At 47.2% G+C, this 19272-nt stretch overlaps 1 long non-coding RNA gene across 1 annotated transcript; it reads left to right on the forward strand.

Moving 5' to 3' along the window:
* Positions 1-524: 524 nt before the first annotated feature.
* Positions 525-17811, forward strand: LOC147342161 (uncharacterized). The gene is made up of 4 exons (XR_015157371.1): positions 525-1059; positions 2322-2456; positions 17390-17518; positions 17628-17811. It is a non-coding gene; the product is annotated as an uncharacterized LOC147342161 (long non-coding RNA).
* Positions 17812-19272: the final 1461 nt, after the last annotated feature.

The raw sequence follows: 19272 nt of genomic DNA on the forward strand, positions 1-19272 counted from the left end.
GTGCAGGCGGAAAAAGGAAGAGAGGGACCCATTTTTGGAAGACAAGAGGATTGGGAAAACATCCAGGGAATCTGAAGGCAAGGCTGGATGGAAACTTTACCGCTAACTCACTCCTGTGCAATTGGACAGGGGTCCTCGATTTTCTCATTTGTACAAAATGTGGATGCTTTTGCACTAGTTTGGTCCTGTCGGGGTACTCCTGACCGCCAGAGTGAGTGGTAGCTGGCGGATCCTGGAAGTGGGAAATTTCTTAAGTCCTGAATTGTGTGTTAAATGTAATACTTGACTTCCCTGGGTCCAGTGGTTAAGACTCAGAGTTTCCACTGCAGCGGGCACGAGTTCCATCCCTCATCCCTGAAGGGGAAACTAAGATCCCTCATGCTGAGTGGTGCTGCCCCCCAAAAAGAAAGTGTAATCCTTGCTTTCTCTTCTCCCATTCTGTGCTCAAGCATAAAATCTGCAGCTCTCCCTTTGCAACATTTTCAGCTTTACACGTAGTGTTAAGGGACCAGTGAGAGATGTACCACCTTTGTTTGTATTGTGGCACCCCCGGGTGCTCAGCTGCGTATCCTCTCCATTCTAGAAACAGAAGTCTGATCATCTCTGAGCTTTCTTTCAGCCAACATAGTTGTCCCCGCCCCAACGTGTGAGGCTGCCTCCTTCCCTCCTCTGTGTGAGACCCAGATGGGGACTTTGAGTTACTCACAGCACTTGCCTTTCTTAGGAAGAACATCTTGGAAATCGCCCAACCACATACCTTCCAACTCTTTTCCAGTGTATTTTTGGAATTGCCTGGGGATCCCTTCGGGCATCCAGACACCCTGCCCTGCTGTCCCAGCGACTTCTTTTAGAAACCATTAGTATTTAACCTAAGGAGTTATGAACAGGCCTGGGAAGTTGTCCAGAGTAGGACTCTGCCTGCTCAGAGGCCAGGCAGACATCCAAGGGCCTCAGTGCTGGGCAAACCCCCATCTGCTGAGTCACTGTGGACACGACACTGGAGCAGGGGTGAGAGTGTCAGATCGGGCCCCGGGTGTCTTGACGGCTGATGGAGAGGAGGTAAGGAGGATTAAAACCCAGCAAGGTTTCTGGATGATCAAAAAGAGGAGTGAGGATCCCTTAAGACGTCTCACCCCTTAGCTGGTGCCACACAACTTTCAAAGTGCCTCCCAGTGAGGTTAGCTTGTTGAAATTACCTCCCATAAGGGTAGGATGATGGCATGGCTTCACCAGTATTCTTCCAAGTTGTCAGAAATAGTTGCACCCTTGCACTGAAATCCTGTGTCAGTCCCTGCCTTCTTGGCCACTCTCAGAGGCTCCACCCACAGGCTCAGCATCCCCGGTCCCCTTACTGCTGGACTGAGGAAGGCCGTGCAGCAAGGCTTTTCCCCAGGCCAGCAGTGCAGCTCTCCACGGCAGAAGCAACTCAGTCCCTTCTTTGCCCAGCTCTTCCAACCCCCAAGTCTCAGTTCCTTAAATTCCCTGCCCCAACCTGGAGGCCTTAATGGTCTGCCACTGGGATCCACACCAGGGCTGTTTAGGAGACTGCATACCACCCCGCCCTACCCCAGGGGCCCTTCCATTCTCCCTGCTTCCTGAGTTCCCATCCTGCAGAGCCCACTCTCAAATGCCAGTTGGATCCTATCCTGGTTCTGCTTAAACTTACTTCAGAGAGTGATCTCAGATCCCTGCCAGGGGGTTTAAGAGCAGGCAATGCTTTACAGACATCTTTCAGATCAGGTAAGGAGGCCCCTAACCCCAGTGGAGGCATCAAGTGAAGTAAGGGCCCAGAACCCTCTCTTCCACCTGGGCTCAGTTTGTCATTGTCATTATAAGTGGTGTGCAGGGGTCCCGGGGACACTCCTGAATTTTTTCAGAAAAGCTTCATATGGCAGTCACTGTTGAGACTCTGTTCTCTTGTGCTCCCTGTCTTTCTGCTGCAGATAGACCAACCTCTTGATCTTGGGGGAAAGGATGCTCACAAGGGTGGGTCTTCTACAGACTCCCAGAGGCCCAAGCAGGATTGAGCCCCATTTCTTACGAAGAAACCTGGTCATTTATACACCGTCTTTTGGTTTCTTCTGTGTCCCCACCTCAGTTTCCCACTCCCTTGTAGGTGCTTGCTGGGGTCGTTTTCTGAATAGACTATTTGCATTTAAATCCTTGTCCCTGAGTTGGCTATGGAGAAACTCAACCAAAAACTCTGGGGCAAGCAATTATTGAGTCAGGCATTCTTTCAAGCACACTGTGTGTACAAGCCCATTTAGTCCTTATAACCACCCGATGAGGCAGGTGCTGTTATTATTACTCCCATTTCACAGATAAAGAAGCTGAGGCACAGAGAAGCTGGAACACTTGTAAAGGTCACACAGCAGAGAAATGTGGACGTGGGATCTACATGTGGGCTTCTGACTGCAGAGCCACAACTCTTAAGAGTGAATCTCCCTGTTATCCAGGTAAGGGAACCAAGGCACAGAAAAGCTAAGGTGTTTGCCTAAAGACATATAACTCTACATCAAGGAGCAAGGACTACAATTCCAGAACTGGCGAACTTAGTTGCCTTGCAACTGCCCTTCCCGTGGGCCTCCCTCACTGGTTCCTCACACTGATCCTGGTTGGCTTACTGGGAGATGCTGGGTGTCAGGTAGCCCCACCACAGCTGAGGCCCAGTGCATACATGGGCAGGGCAGAGTGTGCTGAATTAGCAATACCCTGGCTTTTTATGTAACCTAAGATCTGCTGACTGAAGGAAACCGTGTACCCACAGATGATGGAAGATACGGGTCAAGTGTTCGTCTGGGAGCCATCAATCCTCCACCCAGCCATGGGCACTGTTGTTGGGAGGGTTTGAAATGGCAGGGACCTCTACCCACTGCTCAGCACCAAGATCGGAGATGGTGGGGGAATGGATCCTGGCAGTCACATCACCTAAGGCACTCCCAGAGCACTTAGTGTCCGTCTCCCCTGGGTGCTCATTTAATCCCCTGGGGCTCTGGTGCAGGAGGTGGGTTGCAGCACTGGCTGGATGAGGGAAGAGGCAGGGAGGAACCTCCCCAGCTTACCCACAAGGAAATCCAAGGCTGGGAGAAGCTGTGATTTGGTACAAGGTGACCCAAAGATTCACTGCAAGGTGTGGGGTCAGGGCTGGAACTTGGGGTTTCCTGATTCTAAATCCAAGCCCCCACCCTCACATCCACTGTGCTCAGGATCAGGAAACCGGCTGAGGACTTGTAAGGAATTTCTCGGTCTGGGAGGGTGGATCTGGCGACTGGGACGTGGCTGAGCATGGCGGGAGTGAGGACAGGACCTGGATGAGGAGGCGGCATCTCCAGACTTGGGCTGCCCCTGCTTGACCTTCACTGGGTCACATGGGTCCAGGATGCTTTCTCTTCCGCTCAAGAGTTCTCAAGTATTTGAAGACATTTATCCTGTAGCTTCCTTAGACTTGCCTTTTGTCGTGACCAGACATCTGCTCTTCTAGTTGTCTTTCCCACAACACAGTCAGTCCTTGGAGAAGACACTGGTTGTCTACAACCTTCCAGAATGTGATGTCCAGGGCTCCCACAGGTACCCAGGGTTGACCGCCCCACAGAGAGCTGAGTGGACTTGTCCCCTTCCTGCTCCATGTTTCCTGTCACTACAGCCAGGCAGCCATCCCCTTTCTCAACAGGCATCTGCCAATTGAACTCCTTCATCTGGTTCCAGCTGCCGATCCCAGGATGCTGGACGTGAGCTGCTGGCCTTTCTGGACAAGTGCAGGACTTGTCGTTTGGCCTTGTTGTGTTTTGCTTTGACCTTTTGGGAGACCCATCTCTCCTCCTTCAGTGTTTGCCACCCCTCCTCCTTTGCGTGTGTGAACAGCTGCTCTGGGCACTGTGAATCAGGCTCTACTGAGAACCTGCAATAAGAGTGGGGTTATCGCATCAGTTCTTATCACAGGCTCTTATCTTGGAGGTTTATCTTTTTTGTGTGTTCCCAGCAGCTTGTAGGGAGTTTCCAGTCCTCAACAGGACGGGGCAGAGACTTCAGCAGAGGGACCAGGGGGAAAGAAGGGCAGGAGTGGCACCTGGGACCCTTGGGTATTGCTGGGGTACAGAGAGGCTGGCTGGATTGGTAAAGGACTCCTTTGCAAAGCTCTTGTGTACCGGCAAAGCTTATCTCCTGATCCCCTCTCAGCATCTGCAGGTTTTGCTGAAACAGGAAGGTGTGGACATGCTACCATATGTGTGGTAGCAAGGCCTCCTCCTGCTGGCCCCCCTCCACCCCCCAGCACAGCTCCCACAGCCTATTCCCCTGCTCTGGGCAGACCAAGCAAGGGTTGGGGTGGGCTGGGGAATGAACACTTGTGCCTGGTGGGAGGAAGGCACTCCAAGAAGGGGGGCATGGAAGCTCATGCCCCATCTCACCCTCACTCCACGGTGTCCAACAGCAATGCTTCTCAAACTCGGGTGAGCTTCAGAATCACACAGAGGATTTGCTGAAACCCAGGTTTCTGGGCCCTGACCCCAGACATGATGATTCAGTAGGTCTGGAGTAGGCCTGGGATTCTGCATTTCTACAAATCCCAGGCGATTCGGCTGTTGGTTTGTGGGCCACACTTGGAGGACCTGTGTCCTGCAGAAGGAGTGAAAGCTTTCCTGCTTTACCTGGTTGGATGGCTCACAGCCTGAGTTCCCATCATCCTCCTATTTACTCACTCACCAAATATTGATGGAATGTTTACTCTGAGAGGAACTAAGAGTACAGCAGGGAGCAGGGCAGTCATGGTCCCTGCTTCAGTGGCACTTACAGTGTCTTGGCGGCACAGATATTGAACACTTGAGTCTCAGAACTGCCCTTTGAAAAAGGCTGAGCAGGAATTGTCATTCCTGTTTCACACCCATGCCAACTGGGAGGAAGATACCCCAAGAAGCGAGACACAGAAGCTCATGCCCCATCACAGGTGAGGAAATAGCATCACAGAGAAGTTATATGTCTTGCTGAATCATGTGGATGTTAAGTGGCAGAACCTAAGCTCAGAACTTCTCAACTCAAAATCTGACTGCCATCCCCTGGCTGTGAGTCATCTTAGCTTCATGGGGCTGAGTTTAGATGGCTGAGCTACAGACCCTGGACACATGACAGCTGGGGGCTTCATCCTTATGGATGGAAGGCAAGCTTGACAGACAGGCAGGCACCCCTCCCCCACGCTCACACCCAACTCAGTTCCTGAGACCAGGATAACTACAGAGTTTCACAGTGAGTCACTTCCCCTCCCTTCCTCACTGTTCACTTATCCCTCTCCTCTCATTTCCTCTAATATTTGGTTTCTCTACAGCTCTGGTCCCTCCTTGATGCCATATCTTCTCCGGCGAGGGTTATCTCCCCCATCCAATATGGCAGTCTCGTCTCCAAGGCAACCCCTAGAGAACTTGCCTTGGTGACCAAGGAACAAATCATGAGGCCCCTTTTCTGACGCACTGGCCAATGAGGTCCCAACTTGAGGATGGGCATCTGCTGGCCCTTTGGTGGGAGAATCTTCACTCTCTCTCCACCTCTGCATACTCTAGCGGTGAACAAAAATCAGCCCTGTATCAGACTGAGCAGCATTGAGGTTTTCGCTTAGTCACGAATCTTGCTTCTCTGTTCCTCTCACTCTGCATCCAGAAGTTCATGCTCCCAGAGCTCAGTGGACCAGCCAGGCTCATCCTTTCAGACCTCACACCCCCAAGGCTTGCTCTACTGAAGGATTGTTGTAGAAACATATAGATCATTTCACCCTAAAGGCCCATTCCTATGCTTACAGATTTAAAAGCACAGTGTTTATGATAAATTTTTTTCTTTCAAAATTTTAGTTATTTACTTAGCTGTGTGGTTCTTAGTTCCTACACTCGGGATCTTTAGTTGCAGCATGTGAACTCTTAGTTGTGGCATGTGAAATCTAGTTCCCCGATCAGGGATTGAATCTGGAGCCCCCTGCACTGGGAGCTCCAAGTCTTGGCCTCTGGACCACTAGGGAAGTCCCTATGCCAGATTTTAAGGATGTAAAAATTATAGCAACATTGATGAGAAGACATTTTATTGCTATAGATTAAAAAATACAAAAATACACCTGTTCCATTAGCAGTTTAAAAGATAAAGATTCTGTCCAGAGTGGCTGCCCAGCATGGAGGGCGTTTGCAGGTATTATCTCATTTAATCTCAGGAAACCTCATGAGGAAATTAACACTACCACCCTGGTTTTTAGAGGTGAAGGACCGTGTCCAGGGACAGGCAGTTGGGAAAAGGCAGAGAATGGATTGGAATCCATGACTCTGCCTCCCAAGGTGCCTTTGCCCACACCTCTTGCCTCTTATGTTTTAAGCACTTGACCTAAATTAAAAAATTAACTCTTTCTTTAGCCTAGGCCTAATTTTTCATTCTTTAAAAATAAGTCCCAAGACAGAAATTTCAGGTCATTAAGAAATTGTAAGCCTTCCACACAGAGCAGGGCTGGACGACTAAAGGGTTATTCCACCGCTCTTTTGTTTTCTGTTCAAAATAAAATATTACATAACCCTCAGATGTTATCACTTTCTGCTTGAGTAGTTTCAGTTCTCTGCCTGTGGGATGACTCTGGGTAGATCTACATACCCCCCAGTTTTTTGGTTGTTGAAATTAGTCACAGAAGGTGTTTTAGAAGACTGCAGTTTTTGAAGTTGGCTGCAATGGTATCTCCCATCCATGGGCTCTTCTTCCAAGGTGACCTTGACACCTTTTCCCTTGAGTGGTAGCGTCTGTGCCCTGCCCCCTCTCCCCCAATCCCTGAACCTGGATAGACCTTTGTGATTGCCTTGGCAAAAAGATTATGGCAGAACTGTTGCTTTGTGACTTCTGAGCTTAGATCATAAGAATCCCATGTGCTTCTGCCTGACTTTTATGGGGTGCTTGCTCTTGGAACTTAGTCACCACACAGTGAGGAAGCCAAAATCACCCCATATGAAGAGACCACATGGAGAGTCTGGTGAAGGTGATCCAGCTGACAGCCCAGCTGAGGTCCCAGCTGACAACCCACATTGTCTGACAGGCATGAGCAAAGGTGCTTCCAGAGGATTCTAGCCACCACCTGTCAGGTCACTGCCCACTTTGAGTCTTCCCAGCAGAAGTCCCAGAAATCGTGGAGCAGAGACAACCTCTCCCCACTATGCCACGTCCAAGTTCTGTGCCCCAGAATCCGTAAGCATGATAAAATGGTTACTTTTGTTATACAGCAGTACTAACTGTAACAGGAGGTATTTTCTCATAAACAGGAGTCTGTCTCAAGAGAGAATGTCTTGTGGCCTTTTTTGCACCTTCTCCCAGGGTATGTATGATTGGCAAGGATGACACCCAATTGGAGCCTCATGACTTCATTAGAGGCAGATTGAATAGCAAGCCTTTCCTTGTTCTATAGTCACAATATATTAATATATTTGACTTGCCTACTTGTTTATTTTTTATTTCTCACTGACTAGAATGTCAGTTTCCCTTGGACAGGATTTTTTTTTTCTATTTTGTATGTTACTATATTCTTAGAGCCCAGACTAGTAAATGCTTGGCAGTTAGCAGTTGCTCAATAAATAGTCGTTGAACGAATGAGTGAACACATATGAAACATCAAGCGGACACATTGATGGACACAATCATTCTGATAATGATTTCTCAAGACAATTTCATTAACATTACCAGGTTCTAGTTATTATAATAGGAAATGATTTTTTAGCTAATGGCAAGCTCATATTGAAGTGGAAATTTCCTGAGAATCATAGTAGAGAACAGACTAGATAAGAAGTAAGAATAATAGGGAAATTTGCCTGCTGGCTCAGATGGTAAAGAATCTGCCTGCAACGTGGGAGGCCCAGGTTTGATACCTGGGACTGGAAAATCCCCTGGAGAAGGGAATGGCAACCCATTCCAGTATTCTTGCCTGGAGAATCCCATGGACAGAAGAACTTGGTGGGTTTATATAGCCCATCCGGTTGCAAAGAGTCAGACACAACTGAGTGACTAACACACTCAAAAGAGTTAAGGGCTAATAGTTCATAGTTGAGAGTCCCAAGCTTTTCTTAAAGGAAAAGAGAATCATTAATTGTATGATGAGCAGTTGAGGGATTTCAGGTCTATGCTAAGAAGTTTGTGTGATTAATTTTTTCCTGGACACTCTCTAAAGGATCAATCTAGAATCAGTCTAGAATCAATTTAGAATCAATCTTAATAAGAATTGATTCAGGGGGTTCCCTGGAGGTCCAGTTAGGACTCTGTATTTTCACTGCCAAGGGGACAGGTTCAATCCCTGATTGAAGAACTAAGATCCTGAAAGTCGCATGGTACAGCCAAAGAAAAGAAAAATAATCAATTTAGGCAATCTCTTTGTGCCTTCTGTGTGCTGGGTATCATGGGAACCACAGATAAATGTGAGATGGGGATGCTGTTGTCAAGCTATGTTGAGTCCAGCTGGAGAGGTAAGACAAACAGCCCAGAGAGGCATGTGAGGCCCAGTCACAAACCTGTAGGGTTTCACCCACTGAGGCTCCTCAGGGTGAGGAGATATCTAGGAGGACTTCCTGAGGGAGGCAGGTCCGGGGGAATTGAGAGACTGTCCAGGTGGGCAGCTTCCCCAGCTGACTCTGAGGAACACTGAAACATTACAGGGATTCATCAGAGATCTGCTTCCAGTTAACTCGGATTTCCACCTGTAAATCCTCACACAGCTGGTGGAAAGGAAATTAGTGTCCCTTTTGCTCTAATATCCTTAGGTAGATAATTAAATACTTAAGTAGGTAATACCTTAAATAAGAAGAAAAACTTCTCCTCCCTAGCACCAGCCCACCTTCGTGGGGGTGTTTTTATGATGCGCATAGCAAGATGCTGTATCCATTGGCCTGTTAGAGCCTGAGACCCGTCAGCTGACAGCCCCTGGAATGGGCATTACTGGGAAGCCCAGATTCTGAAACTAAATAGTGCACAGCAATAGGGTCTTTACCAAGAACATATCTACAAGCCTTTAAAGTGACTCCTAAAAAGCTGTTTGGTTGCAAAAGAAAACTCCAGGGAGAATAACAGTTTCAGAACAATAAACCATGGACACTTGAAAACACCTGGCTGCTATATTTGGAAAAAGATTTGTTACTATCCCCCAGCAAGTCACCTCTGCAGTCTGGAATTGAGTGAGGAATGCTCTCCAGTTAGAGTGGTGGGAGAACCAGAAGAAAGACAACTCCAAATAACTAGAGTTCTGTTTGGTGCACATGATACAACTCTATTTTGAACATAAAGAAAGAAGGGTTACAGTTTTCGCTAGTGGAAAAATGATTTCTTCATTGTAAACAAATATTGGAAGGTTATTAGTTCAAAGGGTACCAACCTTTTAACCTACCCTGGGTCTGTTCTTCCTAACCCAGGGATTAACCCATGTCTCCTGCATTTCAAGCAGATTCTTTACTGCTGAGCCATCTGGGAAGCCCATTTACCAGTGAGAGATCTTGGGTTTTCCAGAAGCTGTTACTATGCTAAGGTACTGTTACAAACATATATATTAGGGCTTCCCAGGTGGTACAGTGGTAAAGAACTCTCCTGCTAAGCAGGAAACATAGGTTCTATCCCTGGGTCAGCAAGATCCCCTGGAGAAGGAAATGGCAAACCACTCCAGTATTATTGCTTGGGAAATCCCATAGACAGAGGAGCCTGGTGGTCTACAGTGCACAGGGTCACTAGAGTCAAACGCAACTTAGTGACTCAGTTCAGTTCAGTCACTCAGTCATGTCTGACTCTTTGTGACCCCATGAATCGCAGCACGCCAGGCCTCTCTGTCCATCACCAAATCCCGGAGTTCACTCAAACTCATGTCCATCGAGTTGGTGATGCCATCCAGCCATCTCATCCTCTGTCGTCCCCTTCTCCTCCTGCCCCCAATCCCTCCCAGCATCAGGGTCTTTTCCAAGGAGTCAACTCTTCACATGAGGTGGCCAAAGTATTGGAGTTTCAGCCTTAGCATCAGTCCTTCCAAAGAGCACACAGGACTGATCTCCTTTAGGATGGACTGGTTGGATCTCCTTGCAGTCCAAGGGACTCTCAAGAGTCTTCTCAAACACTACATTTCAAAAGCATCAATTCTCTGGTGCTGAGCTTTCTTCACAGTCCAACTCTCACATCCATACATGACTACTGGAAAAACCATAGCCTTGACTAGACGGACCTTTGTTGGCAAAGTAATGTCTCTGCTTTTGAATATGCTATCTATGTTGGTCATAACTTTCCTTCCAAGGAGTAAGCATCTTTTAATTTCACGGCTGAAATCACCATCTGCAGTGATTTTGGAGCCCCGCAAAATAAAGTCTGACACTGTTTCCACTGTTTCCCCATTTATTTCCCATGAAGTGGTGGGACCAGATGCCATGATCTTCGTTTTCTGAATGTTGAACTTTAAGCCAACTTTTTCACTCTCCTCTTTCACTTTCAACAAGAGGCTCTTTAGTTCCTCTTCACTTTCTGCCATTAGGGTGGTGTCATCTGCATATCTGAGGTGATTGATATTTCTCCCGGCAATCTTGATTCCAGTCTGTGGTTCATCCAGCCCAGTGTTTCTCATGATGTACTCTGCATATAAATTAAATAAGCAGGGTGACAATATACAGCCTTGACGTACTCCTTTTCCTATTTGGAACCAGTCTGTTGTTCCATGTCCAGTTCTAACTGTTGCTTCCTGACCTGCATATAGGTTTCTCAGGGGGCAGGTCAGTTGGTCTGGTATTCCCATCTCTTTATGAATTTTCTACAGTTAATTGTGATCCACACAGTCAAAGGCTTTGGCATAGTCAAAGGCTTTGGCATAGTCAATAAAGCAGAAATAGATGTTTTTCTGGAACTCTCTTACTTTTTCCATGATCCAGCCGATGTTGGCAATTTGATCTCTGGTTCCTCTGCCTTTTCTAAAACCAGCTTGAACATCTGAAAGTTCACAGTTCATGTATTGCTGAAGCCTGGCTTGGAGAATTTTGGGCATTACTTTACTAGCGTGTGAGATGAGTGCAGTTGTGCGGTAGCTTGAGCATTCTTTGGCATTGCCTTTCTTTGGGATTGGAATGAAAACTGACCTTTTCCAGTCCTGTGGCCACTGCTGTTTTCCAAATTTTCTGGCATATTGAGTGAGCACTTTCACAGCATCATCTTCCAGGATTTGAAATAGCTCAACTGGAATTCCATCACCTCCACTAGCTTTGTTCGTAGTGATGCTTTCTAAGGCCCACTTGACTTCACATTCCAGGATGTCTGGCTCTAGGTCAGTGATCACACCATCGTGATTATCTGGGTCGTGAAGATCTTTTTTGTACAGTTCTTCTGTGTATTCTTGCCACCTCTTCTTAATATCTTCTGCTTCTGTTAGGTCCATATCATTTTTGTCCTTTATCGAGCCCATCTTTGCATGAAATGTTCCCTTGGTATCTCTAATTTTCTTGAAGAGATGTCTAGTCTTTCCCATTCTGTTGTTTTCCTCTATGTCTTTGCATTGATCACTGAGGAAGGCTTTCTTATCTTTCCTTGCTATTATTTGCAACTCTGCATTCAGATGCTTATATCTTTCTTTTTCTCCTTTGCTTTTCATTTCTCTTCTTTTCACAGCTATTTATTTAGCTGTGACTATTAACTTAGTGACTAAACAACAACAAATATATATATATATACACACACACATATACATATATGACTTATTTATTCCTTAACACATCCTATAAGGTGGGAAGTATCATTATCCCAGTTTGTAGATGAGGAAATGAGGGGCCAGAGAGGTTAAGTGACTTAAGTAACTTGCCAAAGGTCACACAGCTAGAGGAAGGAAGAGCTGGAGTAAAACCTGGAAAGTTTGGTCCCTGGGTGTGTGCTCTGAACCACCATATTATCAGTACAGTATCTCCTGGGTGTCAATTTCTTTATCTGTGCTGTTGATGTAATAATAAAGGAACTTGTGGGGACATGGTAAGGATTTGAGGTAATGTTCATCCTGGGCCTTGCAGAGTGCCTGGCACACCAGAATGGCTTGGTAAATGGAGGTTATGATCATCACCATCACTATCGCTGCAACCGATACCTGAGTGCCCTGGGCCATCGTATGTTCACACAGATAAATCAGAAAGGAAACAGTCACCCAGGAGGAAGCAAGGCTGGGGAAGGGCTCTGGAAGCCTCTAGAACAGCCAGGTGTAAATTCACACCTCCCTGTTTACTAATTGGGAGTCCTTGGGCAAATCACTTAACCTCAGTTAAGTTTCCAAAAGGGTCAAATGGGAGAAACAATATTTACATCCTAGGATTACTGAGAAGGTTAAATGTTGAAATGTACTTAGCACTGTGCCAGGCACAGCAAAAGCTCAGGGAGGCAGGGCTGTTGATGTTATTATCCTTCCCAGGAAGACGATGTTTGGCTTTGCATGGAAAAGAGGTGAGCCTCACCCCAGGGGACTACTGGGACTCAGCGGTGACATGAGGATGACCTCCTGAGGAAATAAGGCCCTGAAACCCCCACTCTCCACCGTCACCAAACCACTTCCTCCACCCTCTCTCCAAGTTTCCACCCCCCCACTCCATCCCACTCATGCTTTCCGGAGAGTTTCCTGCAGCAGTCACCAGTGGTTCATATTTGTCTGTGCGACTGTCAGGAGTTGGGGTGGAATGGTGATTCCAAGGGGTGCAGTTTGCATTATTTGTCTGTGGGCATGATGACATCTGAGTTGTACAGTGTACAACCTGTGCATTCACACCTGGCAGTCATGGTGGGATGGAGGGCTCCCATGGAGTGCTTTCTCTTGTGGATTTCATTCTGCAGGAGCAGGTATACAAAGATCCCAAGAGTGGTAGGAGAATGTTCACCAGGAGGCTTGCATTCTTGGCCATTCTGGGAGTTATAGGGAGGTTCAGTATCAATCCTCCATTAGCTAGTTTGCACAGATACAATTGTACAGAGCCACTGTATCAAAGGATATAACATACATAAAGCCCAGTTCTTAAACACTAGTAAACACACTAATAGACACTCAGTTAATATTTGCTGATTTAAAGCAATATTTCTCCAACTGTGGTCTCTGGAGACCACAGCAGCATCACCTGGGAATTTGTTAGAATTGTAAATTATGAGGTCCCACCCCCACCCTGCTAAATTAGACATTTTGGAAATGGGGCCAGACAATCTGTGTTTTAACAACCCCTCTAGGTGATTCTGATGCCCATTCAAGTTTGAAAACCACTGACTTAAAGACATATCCGTTTCTCTTCTCAGTTTATCATAGTATTGGGCACAGAGGAGATTATCAGGGGGTCATCAGTGAACTAGTGAAGGGCTAGATGGATGCTTACTGAGTGTGTGGAGTGAATGATCTGAGTTCATCACACCAGGCACCACTGTATGTACCCAGCAATACGTCCAGCTGTCTGCTCATAGCTAACATTCACATAGCTCCTTGTAGACTATGAAATAATTATAGCTTATATTTTCCCCCAGTTTATTCTTTCAGTCATGGATGCATTCACTCTTTCTGCAGTTTTTATGTAGTCTTCTTGACAATCCTGTGAAATGAACTACTTCTCAAGTTTAGAGAAACATAGAGGAGAAGTGAATCACTGAAGGCCACACAGCTTGCAAGTACCAGAGCTGGTGTACACCTAAGCATTAGATGAGCTGGCTCTGGAGTCTGGTGGTCCATCACTCAGCTGTGTGTGCCGGGTAGCGGGTGCGGGCTGTCATTTACCTCTCCAAGCCTTAGTTCCTTCTCGTGTGAAGTGGGGAAAAGACCAGCACCTATGTCAGCAACTTCTGTATTTACAGGATGGCCTAAGATACGAGTGTAAAGACCTGTGATGGGGCCAGGCACACAGTCGGCGCTGGCACATGGTATCCTTGACTTTATCAATGACATCATCAAATCCTTGGACCCATCAGAAGTTCCTGACATCAAACACATTCATTCACACATGCAGGTGTGCTTTTTAGACACAAAACAGGAGAACTGGAGGAACTTTCATTGTTGTTGTTGTCCAGCCACCAAGTCGTGTCTGACTCTGTGACCCTATGGACTGCAGCATACCAGGCCTCCCTGTCCCTCACCATCTCCCAGAGACAGTGAAATAATTTTGGGTCTGTTTTGTTGGGTGATTTGTGGTGTGAATATTTAAAACAAGAACTAGCCTCCACCTCTTTGGCAGAAATAGGGCTTCAGGGGAGCCTGCAGCTTCCCTTGGGAGGTCTGCTAAGAGGTAGGGGTACCCTGTGTCCTGGATGCCTCCTACATCATCCCTGGATGTGCAAGGGCCTCCCAATGTGTCTTCTCTAAGTGGCCAGGAGCCTGGCCTTTGGAATTAGGCAGACTGGGCTTCACAATTAGGCAGCCCAAGAAGAGGAAATCTATCACTACTTCCACGTTTCCCTCCTCTATTTGCCATGAGGTAATGGGACCGAAGAATTGATGCTTTTGAACTGTGGTGTTGGAGAAGACTCTTGAGAGTCCCTTGGACTGCAAGGAGATCCAACCAGTCCATTCTAGAGGAGATCAGTCCTGGGTGTTCTTTGGAAGGAATGATGCTAAAGCTGAAACTCCAGTACTTTGGCCACCTCATGTGAAGAGTTGACTCATTGGAAAAGACTCTGATGCTGGGAGGGATTGGGGGCAGGAGGAAAAGGGGATGATGGAAGATGAGATGGCTGGATGGCATCACCGACTCAATGGACGTGAGTTTGAGTGAACTCCGGGAGTTGGTGATGGACAGGGAGGCCTGGTGTGCTGCGATTCATGGGGTCGCAAAGAGTCAGACACGACTGAGTGACTGAACTGAACTGAACGGAACTGAATGGGACTGGATGCCCTGATCTTAGTTTTTTGTTTTTTTTTTTAATATTTAGTTTTAAGCCGGCTCTTTTCACCCTGTTAGTCACTCAGTTGTGTCTGACTCTGTGATCCCGTGGACTGTAGCCTGCTGGGCTCCTCTGTCCATGAAATTCTCCAGGCCAGAATACTAGAGTGGGTAGCCATTCCCTTCTCCAGGAGATCTTCCCAACCCAGGGGTCAAACCCAGGTCTCCTGCATTCAGGCAGACTCTACCCTCTAAGCCACCACAGAAGCCCCTGTGAAAGAACTGGGACTAGCCCTCAGGCTGCACACACGTCACCAGAGACATCTGTGGGTGCACAGTAAATGAAAAGCACAGTAGCCACGTCAGTGCCTGGGGAGGCAGGAATACATAGGCAAGAATCTTCAGTGTTTTAGCAGCAGAACTTTTTAAAAGCAAAGTCTTCTGTAGACAAGACACATAAAGGACAAAATAGATAAAGATGGTATTTTATTACCATAAGCTAAGGTGAAGTAAGACAAAGTCACTCTTTGAGACCCCACGGACTGTAGCCTACCAGGCTCTTCCATCCAGGGGATTTTCCAGGCAAGAGTACTGGAGTGGGTTGCTATTTCTTTCTCCAGAGGATCTTCCCAGGGATCAAACCCAGATCTCTCACATTGTAGGCAGATGCTTTACCGTCTGAGCCACCAGGGAGGTCTTAAGTTTATTACCATAAACGTACCTTTATTTGTTTTGTCCTTTATCTTTCTCATCTACAGAAGACTTTCAAAAAGTTCCGTAGCTAACACATTTAAGATTCTTACCTATGTTTTCCTGCCTCCCCAGGCACTGACGTGGCTGCAGAAGCACTGACATGCTTCTCATTCAGTGTGCACACACAGAGGTCTGTACTGGCGTGTGTGCAGCCTGAAGGCTAGTCCCTGTTCTTCCTCTGTTCGCCTTCTAATCCTCGGACTGGTCATTTCCCTCAGCCTCAGTTTCCTCTTCTGCTTAAAGGGGAGGGGGGAAGTAGACGAGTTGATGTCTGAGGTCCCTTCTAGTGCGGACATTGAGATTCGTTGAGCAGGAGCTGGAGGATTAAGGCAGGGGCTGATGTTAGATCTGTTCAGGCACCTGATGACAAGAGAGAACCAAACAGAGCAGGAGTTGGGAGGCTGTCTTCGTCGAGGCAAAGGGAAGAATTTGCAGATGATTTGGGGTAACCAGTGTGCTAACATCCCAGTGCTGTCTTAGAGTCTCCACGTGTGCCACTCTGGGATCACTTTCCCATCATCTCCCTCCTGTTCTACACCCAGGATCCCAGGAGGATGACTGCAACAGCAGGCCCTCTATGGGCCAGCTTCCTGTTGGTTTCAGCCAACGAGAGATGCTGGAAGGAAATCTCAGGGAGAAGGGAGAGTGAAGCTGGGGTATTTATTCTCTCCATCCCACCTTCCCTCCCAGGTCACCAAGGATTGGCTACATCCTCTGTTAAGGACAACAGCCCCCTAGAATTAATGGCCTAGGATATCACCTTTATCCCTTTTCCTAAACCCTGCCCTTGTCTTTGTAACAGTCTTTTCTTTAAACCCTATTCCCATTTCCCATGTTGAGTGTGTCTTCTGTTGCTGTTGGGACCCATTGATGCAGGCTGTCCAGCAGCCTCACTTTTGGGATTTCCTCTCTCCCAGCCTCATTCATTGCTCTCCAAAGTTTACTTTTATTGAATTTTGTATCTATTTTACTGTGTCCCCTGCTCTCTTAATTTCTGTAAATTCTGTGCACATTGCTATAGAGTGGGGCACCCCTCTGGCTCACGCTACAGTGGAACAGAGAAGAATGAAAATTCCACCCCATGTCCAATTTGAGTGCCTCATGCACATTCAGATGGAGTTTCCCAGCAAACAGAGATGCCAGCAAGATGACTGGAATGTTCTGAAGGGACTAGTACAGAGGATGACCAGGGAAGACAATTTCCAGGAGAGTGAAGACATCAATCTACAAATTCAGTAATGCTCCCAACTATACCTTGCACCCTCTAAGACACACTTTTTTTTATTTTTTAATACAGAATTTTAAAAGTTGTTGTTCAGTCACTAAGTCATGTACGACAACTCTTTGAGACCCCATGGACTGCAGCACTCCAGGCTTTCCTGTCCCTGACCATCTCCCGGAGTTGACTCAGATTTATGTCTATTGAGTTGTGATACTATCTAAGTATCTCATCCTCTGCCACCCTCTTCTCCTTTTGCCTTCGATCTTTCCCAAACATTAGGGTCTTTTCCAATGAGTCGACTCTTCGCATCAGGTGTACTTACTTATTTACTGGGATCATTAATCTTCCTTGAGGCGTGTGAACTGTTAGTTGTGGCATGTGGAATCTAGTTCCCTGACTAGGGATCACACCTGGACCCCCTGCATTGGGAACATGGAGTCTTAGCCACTGGACAGCCAGGAAATCTCCCTTCTGGGGTGCCCGATTTATATCCAAACTAAGGCAGAGATTTGGTAAGAGTTGTGTTGCCATTGCTGGTTGAACCCTATTGTCCTTACTGTCTGGTTTATTTTACAAACAGAGCAATAAAAGATGTCTCCAAGTTGAAGGAGCATGTGGTCTGGTGGGGAAGATGCACATAGATGAGAGGACGGGCATCTGTGACCCTCAGAAGCACCTTCCTGTTTCACAGGCCTTGTCTGACCAGCAGGTACTCATTTCAACTTTTTGGAAGTTACATGACTTTGGAAAGCGGAAGCCCTCTCCAGTTGCAGCCATTTATGTTGACTTATACCCACTTTCTTCACTCATTTATACAGTGTACCTGACCCCTGAAAGGCTCTGAGTTTTAGACCCTGAAAATGAACAGCAGGAATTTCCCTGGTGCTCCAGAGGTTAAGAATCCATGCTTCAGCTGCAGAGGGCACAGGTTTGATCCCTGGTTGGGGAAATAAGATCCTGCGAAGTGAGGAAAAAAATAAATAAAATAACAGAAAAAAAAAATGTATTCATATCAGTTAATTTAAAAAAGAGGGGGCACACTCTGAGAGCCAGTGTGTTATGAAGGAGAGGAGTGTGGGTAAGGGGGTCCCGCAGAGGTATATGAGGGGGTGCACTCTGGGGCTGGGGGCTTTCCAGGCAGAAGAACCAGATAGACAATGGAGTGGAGACACAGGACTCTGTGTGTCAGGGGAGGGGGACACCAGATGTCCTGTGGTTGCAGTGAGGCAATTCTGGAAAGGAGAGGAGAAGAATGGTGGGGTCCTCTAGCGGCTGCAAAGACCACTCTGGAGGTATGTGTAACAGACAAATTTCCCAGGCTTCCTTCTGGCCCCCAGAAACCAGCCATGCCCCTAAGGCCAGGGGCATGCTCTCTGGAATCACAGGTGTGTGGGCCCCCAATGAGTCAGGCTGCCAGGGGACCCCCTGCTCCCATCTTCCTTCCTTCCTTCCCCTTCCTCAGAGCCTCCTAAGCCAAGTTCTCCCAGACAAGAGGGAAGGTCCAGCTCCTGGAAACTCCTCCAGAGGGATTTCTCAGGGATTTGGGGTAGAGGTACAGTTAATCTTCACTTCCAGGGTCTGTTTGTTCTCATTTCCTTGAACCCAGCTCTTGGAATTGTGGCAGCTTATGTCATGGCTACAGCCTGGTTATCATGTAGTTAACATCTTCCACCTGGTAGGGGTTTCAGTATTTACAAGACAGCTCACAGGATGTGGCTCAGAATATTATCTATAGCCCTTAAGAAGGAACTAAATGTCCTTGACTATGTTTAATGATTCAACTATTATTATTTAGTCCTGTTGGACTGTTTCCCTTTGTTTCTGCATAGTCCCACTTCTCAGATTAAACTTCTTCTTTGGCTAAAGGTTTTCCTTTTCATACTGTTCATGGGGGCTCTCGAGGCAAGGACACTGGAGTGGTTTGCCATTCCCACCTCCAGTGGACCATGTTTTGTCAGAATACTTCACTATGACCAGTTCATCCTGGGTGACCCTGCACGGCATGGCTTGTAGCTTCATTGAGTTACACAAGCCCCTTAGCAATGACAAGGCAGTGATCCATGATGGACATGAATTTGAGCAAACTCCGGGAGACAGTGAAGGATAGGGAAGGCTGGCATGCTGCAGTCTGTGGGGTCGCCAAGAGTTGGACATGATGTAGCGACCGAACACCAACAACAAAGGCTGTCTGCAGACAAAAAGCAGCCTGAGACAAGGACCACAGGGTCCTTGTCCACAAGGACACAAGGTGTCCACAAGGTCCACAAGGACCACAGGTGTCCCCATCACCTTGTCCACAAGCTGATGCCCCAGAATGAGCCCTGACGGAAGTGGATATGCTGCTCCCTGGTTGGTCTGGTTTGTCTTACCTGGACTTCAGGGTAATTGATGGCATTTGAGGACAAGTCCCTACTCGACTTGGACCCTACATGATTGTCTTAGCCTGCTCAGGCTGCTGTAATA

Source organism: Bos grunniens, chromosome 29 (genome assembly GCF_055505025.1).
Source record: "Bos grunniens cultivar Pamir isolate PY7600 chromosome 29, Bosgru_T2T1.0, whole genome shotgun sequence".
NCBI lineage: Eukaryota > Metazoa > Chordata > Mammalia > Artiodactyla > Bovidae > Bos > Bos grunniens.